Raw genomic sequence first — 8100 nt, forward strand, 5'->3', positions numbered from 1 at the left:
ATGGGGTGGTCCTCGTCTCCCACTGCAGTTCCTACCCCCCCCCCCCCACGTCATTCTGCTCTGGCCACACGGGCTTCATTGAAGGCCCTTGAGACACAACCAGCTGGCTGTTGCCTGGAATGTCGCCAGGGGTCCACAGAGCTGATTTCTCTCCACCTTCAGCATTCTAAGTAATGTCTCTCCATCAGAAAGGCTCTGCTGACCACCACATATAAAGTAGCAAACTGCAGCCCCTATACACACACACATTTCTTTATCCCTTACATTGCTTTATTTATTCACAGCATTTACCACTAATTTGTATATTATGTATTTATTTTCATGTATCCCCACCCCCACCCAGTAGAATATAAATCCCACGAGAGCAAGAACTTTGACAATCCCAAAACCTAGAAGAAAGTCTGGCACATGAGTGATGTCACATGATTGGCGTCCAATATATATCTGTTGAATGAATGAACAGCCCCATTAAGAAGATATATTCCTTCTTGTTCTCTATCTTGGTTTTTTTTCTCAGTTCCATGTCCAGAATTCCCAATGACACTGTACACTGAGAGACATGCAAACTTATTCTGCAAGAAAATTGTCCATTCCTATTATAATGTCTCTCCTCCTCTTAGTCATCCCCTGGCCGACTGGCAACACCGTCGAGAAACCTGGACTCACCTACGATTCCTCTCTTCTTTTGATTCTTTGCACTCAGTGCACAAGCAACTACCTCTGCTGTCAATGTCCAGAACACAGGTTACTGTCCAGTCCTACAGACTAAGCCACTATTCTCTTTCACTCGGTCTTCTAACCTGTCTGTTCCTTTCTCCCTTGACCCATTCCTACTTCCAATCCAACTTGCACAAAGTAGCCAAAGAAGACGTTTTAAAGATCAGCCCTGGCTGGTGTGACTCAGTGGTTTGAGTGCCCGCTTGCGAACCAAAGGGTTGCTGGGTCAGTTTCCAATCAGGGCATATGCCTGGGTTGCAGGCCGGGTCCCAAGTAGGGGGTGTGTAAGAGACAACCACACATTGATGCTTCTCTCCCTGTCTTTCTCCCTCCCTTCCCCTTTGTCTAAACATAAATAAATAAAATCTTTAAATAAATAAAACTAATATTGTATAACTACGAACTCTTCAGTGCCTATCCAAATTTCCAGAATTCTGTGTGAGCCATCCCTGCACATTTTTAAAACTTCTTTGTCACTCTACCTAACTCACTTTCCTCCAGCCATCCTAGCTTTCGTGCAACTTTTTGAGGAGCCCAAGTTCATTCTGACTAAATTTTCCTACTCTTTTTAGAGAGTAGGTTCTTTTTGTACCTGCTCCTCTTCTCATGGCTGGTTCCTAAAGACGACTCGTTAAATCTCAGCCCAAATGTCACTTTTTAGAGAGGCACTCCACTGTCCCATTTGTCTAAAGTATGTCGCGTGTTATTTTCTCTAACACCACCCTGTTACTTCAAGTACTATACAATTAGTCACTGTTTTATTCAGTACTTCATGGGGCATCCTTTTCAGTGGGGCCCTGAGGAATAGCTCTCTGCATAATTGTGACATGCCAAACAACATTTCAAGCCAGAGAATTGCACCTTGTCCTCTCTTAGAGCCTGTTGTCACTGCCACATCCACCAATGAGGGCTCCTTTACTTTCTTCCTCTAATGCTCCCCTGATCCTCTAATCACATCCTGCCCTTCTGAGAGGAGTCAGCGAGAACAATGCCTGTGTTCGCATGTGTGGAAACACTGCAGCAGTGGCTATGGTCTGTCTGGGATCCTGCAGGCCTGGGGGTGCTCGCTGCTCTGACCTGTGGGCGGGGTGATCACTGGTGAGGGAAAGACCAGTGGTGGGCTGCATGGCCACACACTTACCATACCTCGCAGAGTGAGTGGATTTACCTTCACTGTTACCTGCCACAGGAAGATTTACAGTTTCAGTTGTATTTCTGACTGGGCACGAAAGGTTTTATCTTCTGGAGAAGAATTTTGAATGTCAACAACGAACAGGAAAGACATTCCATACACTTGGGAGCTTCTACAGTCATATCACCAAGGAAACAAAACCAGGATTACAAGCATCCTTAAGTGCTTTTGAATACATCTTACTTAATTCTCACACAAACCCTCAAGAATTAATCACTTTTTCACGTAAGAAAATAAAGCTTTTTAAAAGTGATTCTTCTCCCTACACAGCTAGTAAATAACAGAGCTGAAGTCTTTCACTACATTGTGAGTAAGTTCCTCTTTCCCTTTGCTTAAAACAGTCCCCGTGATGTGGGGAGAGTGAAGGGTGACCGCACAGGACGGAAGCGGAGATCTCTGCCCGGGAGCTGTCACCACTGAGGAAAGCAGGAGGCTTGTGCACCTCGAAAAACTCATGAAACTTTAAACCTATATACGAACAAAAAAAGGTGGGCCTAACTGGCACTACATCTACAATTATTGTTTACATTATAAAATTTATTTGTAATCAGATCTGGAAGTAATCACTCAAAGGGTGACATCCTGGAAAGAATAACCTCATATTAGCTCTTAGAAGGGCATCGATACCAGGAGGGGAGGCATTCTGAGAACAGGAAAGTGAGCATCGCATTCAGTTTGACTATGTGTACAAATGTGTTTGGGTGTAAGAAACTGTATAAAGAAATAACAGTTTATTTCTTTTTAAAAAACACTATTACATTCTGTTTAAATGGCTGATGCTATGGGGTGGGTGGTGCTACAAGTTTTATTTTTAAAGATTCGTCATTAAACTGAAACCACCTAGTAGATTAATTATGAAATCCAGGCGTCAGAAAACCCCACCACTGAACACTGAGGGGCACCTTGGAGTTGTCTGAGAGGAATTAGGACTGGTATGGCCATGGCCTCTTTTCATTTTGGCTTTGCCCCAACAGGAGAAAAAAGCAGATTGGGGAACTGAGAGTATGAAAGAATAAAGAGAGGAAAGAAATAATTTTTCATGACCAATCTGTGCCAAGACGCTTTCTTTTTCTGTCTCACAGGTGTGTCCCTAGTTACTGTCTGGGGCAGGAGGAGGGTGAGTTGGGGTGACAGTTCAGTGGAGGGTGCCTTCCATTTTTAAAATTTAGATTGTAATTGCTAGGTAGGTTGCCATCACCAATCAATGGTCCACTCTAAAGTACAAAGAGTTCTGAGAGTGATCAGGCAGAGAAAATGGCCTCTGACATCTCCTCAATGCCATCAAATCAACAGTGTTCTTTTTCCTGAACTGAATGCACATTGAACTCCACCCATGTTAAACCAGCTTCTTATTGGAGAGTTCAGGAAAATTTTCAAGCCAACAGAGTGGATAGTTTTCTCAAGCCTTCCTTCTGAGAAATGCCCTTTCCTCACACTGTGTGGTTACTGAGGGCACATATCTCAGCATGCCCTGGTGAGGGCACAGTCAGAACACCCCATCCCATTGGACACACAGAGGTGGGCATGTCCCCTCACCAGGGCCCTCCCCAGGAACTTACACAGACTAGATGATACAGTACAGTGATGTTCTCTCTTCTCTCTTTAACTCTCAGGGTGATATAGGCCAGCAACCCCTGGTGATCACCTTTGCTCTCACCTGAAGAAAATGTGCCTGGAGCCGATATAACTAGCTGCCTGTAGACCGAAGAGGTAGTGAAAAACGTAGTCCTTTTGTTGTAATTTGGACCCTCCAGATCCATTTGGGGCTGAAATCCTGGCGACAGAAGTGTAACACTGTGATTTACCGTCAGATGCAATCATGCACTGCAAAACACCATTTCAGTCAGCGGCAGACAGCAGATGTGGCAATGATCCCAGGGGACTGGATAAAACTGGAAAATTTCTACTCAGAATTGATGTTATAGCCACGGGAAAGTCCTAGTGCCATGCGGGACTCCCATGTTTGCAAGAGGCTCCTGTAAATAGACCTGCCTCACTGCCAGTGGGACAAAGGCACAGCACATTCAGTAATGTACAGCGCTTAACACTTGATAATGACAACAAATGGTGATGGTTTATGTATTCACTACACTATGCCTTTATCATTATTTTAGGATGTACCTTTCAACTTATAAAAAACTGCAAGACAGTATGTTGGACTATGACTGGAGCAGCCTCATACACCTTGTGTTTACCCCACCTGTTGGTTGTATCACCTTCTCTTGTGCTGATTTAATCTCGTGCTGTTTATGCAGTAACATATTGCCCAGGGTAGTGGCCTAGGAGCAATAAGCTCTATCACATAGTGTAGGTGTGTGGTGACTGAAACATGTAGATGTGTGTGAGTGTACTCTGTGATGTTTGCACAATAGCAGCAATGCCTAAGGATGCATTTCTCAGAAAGTATTCTCATCCTTAAGTGGCACATGACTGCATTTGGTCTTCATCCCATCTGTGGCATAGAGTTCCTAAAATCCTTAGAATTTCCTAAATAATAACAAAGATAAGGTAAATTTGGTTATTTGTAACAAGCTCTTTTCAACCACATCTGAGTTTGTATTAATCAGGTGACTGTAGAAAGCCCCTAAAAATGACGTTTGGTTGCCAGTAGAGCCAGACACAAGATTGGATATTTGAAACTTTCAGTCCAAAGGAGAAGGAGCCTGAAGATTAGCTTAATCACCAATAGCTAGCGATTTAATCTGCCATGCCTGTGTAAATGAAGCTGCCACAGAACCACAAAGGATGAGACTTGGAGAGCTCCTAGGCTGGGCAGCAAGACCCCCATCCACAGGCTGCAGGGTGGTGCATCCCCCACTTCACCAGGGCAGTGACCCCTGCTCAGGACTCTTCCTGGCCTCACACTATATTTCTTCATCTGGCTGTTCACTTATACCATTTGATATACTTTGTAATAAACCAGTAACCTAGCAAGTAAATTTTTTTTTTAGTTCTGTGAGGTACTGTAGAAAATTTACTGAAGAGAGATGGTAAAGGAAACCTCTGTGTTAGAGCCAGTTGGCCAAAAGCACAGGTGACAACCTAGACTTGTGATTGGTGTCTGAAGGGATGGGGTTGGTGAGGCAGTTCTGTGAAACAGCCTCTACCCTGTGGGGCCTGACGCTGTGTTCACATGGTAGCGGTGGAACTGCACGGAGCTGTAGAGCACCTGGCAGAAGTGCTTGGTGTGGGAAAGGAGCTCAAACCCCTAGACTTGCTCACAAGTAGTGACCTAGGCTTGGGCAGTAGTAGTGGTGAGTAGAGGAGAAAAACAGGTTTTTCTTTATGAGAAACCAACAAATTTCCCTTAACACTTAAGCTAAGTTTTAGTGTCTACAACTTGCATCCAAAAGATTCCCGACTAATACAAAGGAGGGGGACAGGGGAAGATCAAGCATGTGTCTGTCCCCATTTGTTCCCTTTGTACTCTCTCAGTCAGCTTGGGCTGCTATCACAGAACACCATAGACTGGGTGGCTTATAAAACACACTCATTATTCTCACATTTCTGGACAGTGGGAAGTTCAAGATCAAGGCACCAGCAGATTCAATGTCTGGTGAAAGCCCACCTACTGGCTCCTAGATGGCCAACTCCTTGCTGTGTCCTCAAAGGGCAGAAGGAGCAAGAGAGCTTTCTGTGGCTTCTTTAATAAGGAAGGACATGGACCTCATCATGAGGGCTACTCGCTCATGATATGATCACCTCCCAAAGGCCCCACCTCTAAATGCCATCACATTGGGGGTTACAGTGCAACATACAAATTGAGGTGGGAGGGAAGGGAGGGACCCACAAACATTCGGTCTACAGCAACTACCTGTAAGGAGTTGAACCTTTTTTCTTAGACATTCAGAAAGGGTCCCTCATGGGTATCCCCTTGATCCTGGCTCACTCTCTTCTATCTCACTTTCATTAGCCCTGTCCCTTAACCCCTTTATCTTGCTTCTTCATCCAATCCCTTTTTGTCTTGGAGAAGTAGTCAAATTTCCATCCCTGTAAGCTTTTCTCTTGTACACACTCAACTTCACATTCTCCATGTTCCTGGGCTACAATGGCCTTACTCACACACTCAGTACTGCTGCTCTCCAGCAGGGAGGAGGAAATTCTGGAGTGAGAGGCTGCTGACTAATGATAAACGAGGCAGGGTAGCAGCATCAGTCTTGAGGAAAAGGGAGGGAGCAGGGGAGCAGAACTGCATGCTGGATTATGGGCGGCTTCCCCTGTGAGTATCTGTGACCAAACATAGGTATGAAGTTAAGAATTAATTCAGAAAAAAACCAGTATTTGATCTAAATAAAAAATTTATATTCCCCTATTATCATAAATTTGAGACCAATGATCCTGGCCTCCTTTTATTAACAATCATTTATCCCTTTACTAGTCTGAGTTATAACACAGTGTAAATTGTGTATTTTGGGCAAAACTCCCAAAATAACTGACTGTATGTGGCTCTGGGCCCAGGCCAATTTCCTAGCTACATGTTCTTTTGCTGGGGTATGATAAAGATGAGAGGTAGGACTAGGAAGAAAAGTTTCAGTTGTCCTACCACTGAGGTAAAAAGACATGTAAGATCTCATTCAGAAGAGAAGAAATAAAATGTTTAAGAAAACTTGCTTCAAAATGCTTTGGACTTAAACTGACCCAATGCTTAAAAATCAGAACTTAGAGTTCCAGTCAAGATGACAGTGTAGGTAAGCAATGGTAATTGAAACCTACAACTACATCAAAATTACAGCTAAACTACAGAACAACCTCCATTCAGAACTACCTAAGTTCTAGATGAATAGAAGTCCTCAAATGAGGGAACTAAAGAAGCTACATCGAGATTGGTAGGAGGGGCGGAGATGGGAATAGGCTGGTCCTTCGTACAGAAAATAAGTAGCTTAGACAGTAGATAGAAAATAGATAGGGGGAGGGTAAGAATAGTAAGGGAAATATAGAATCTAAAGAACTTGAGACACGTGTTCATGAACTAAAGGGGGGGAAATGGTGGGGGAGGGGAGTGCAGGTGGAGGGGAACGGAGGGGGGAAATAGAACAAATGTAATGACATAATCAATAAAATAAAAATTTAAAAAAATTGGGAGAAATATCTTGGCTGTGGAGGTCCCCTCTGAGGAGCCAGGGTTCACAGCCACACATCGGAATTCCCAGCACAGGGTTCCGGTGCCAGGAGGACTAGTGTCCATAACTTCTGGATGTAAAAACCAGCAGAGATTGTTTCTGAGTGAGACAGAGGGTTTCTGGAGTCCCAGGCAGTTACTCTTTTTTTTAAATTTTAATTTTATTGATTATGCCATTACAGTTGTTCTATTCCCCCCTTCATTCCCCTCCACCCTGCACCCCTCCTTTCCCTACCATTCCCCTCCTTTAGTTTATGACCATGTGTCTCAAGTTCTTTGGATTCTATATTTCCCATACTATTCTTGCCCTCCCCCTATCTATTTTCTACCTACCGTCTATGCTACTTATTTTCTGTACCTTCTTCCCCCTTCTCCTCCTCCCAATCCCCTGTTGCTAACCCTCCTTGAGATCTTCATTTCTATGGTTCCGCTCCAGATCTAGCTGTCCTTTTAGCTTGCTTTTGTTTTAGATGTGGTTGTTAATAACTGTGAGTTTGCTGTCCTTTCACTGTTCATCTTTTTTATCTTCTTTTTCTTAGGTAAGTCCCTTTAACATTTCATATAATAAGGGCTTGGTGATGATGAACTCCTTGAATTTGATCTTATCTGAGAAGCACTTTATCTGCCCTTCCATTCTAAATGAAAGCTTTGCTGGATAGTGCAATCTTGGTTGTAGGTCTTTGGTTTTCATGACTTGGAATACCTCTTTCCAGCCCCTTCTTTCCTGTAAGGTCTCTTTTGAGAAATCAGCTGACAGTCTGATGGGGACTCCTTTGTAGGTGACTGTCCCCTTAGCTCTTGCTGCTTCTAGGATTCTCTCCTTCATTTGAATCTTGGCTAATGTAATTATGATGTGTCTTGGTGTGTTTCTTCTTTGGTCCAACTTCTTTGGGACTCTCTGAGCTTCCTGGATTTCCTGGAAGTCTATTTCCTTTGACAGATTGGGGAAATTCTCCTTTATTATTTGTTCAAATAAGTTTTCCACTGGTGGCTGTTCCTTTCCCCCTTCTGGTACCCCTATAATTCGGATGTTGGAACATTTAAAGGTGTCCTGGAGGTTCCTAAGTCTCTC

The sequence above is a fragment of the Artibeus jamaicensis genome, unplaced genomic scaffold (genome assembly GCF_021234435.1).
Source record: "Artibeus jamaicensis isolate MK-2021 breed Jamaican fruit bat unplaced genomic scaffold, CSHL_Jam_final contig_601, whole genome shotgun sequence".
Taxonomy (NCBI): domain Eukaryota; kingdom Metazoa; phylum Chordata; class Mammalia; order Chiroptera; family Phyllostomidae; genus Artibeus; species Artibeus jamaicensis.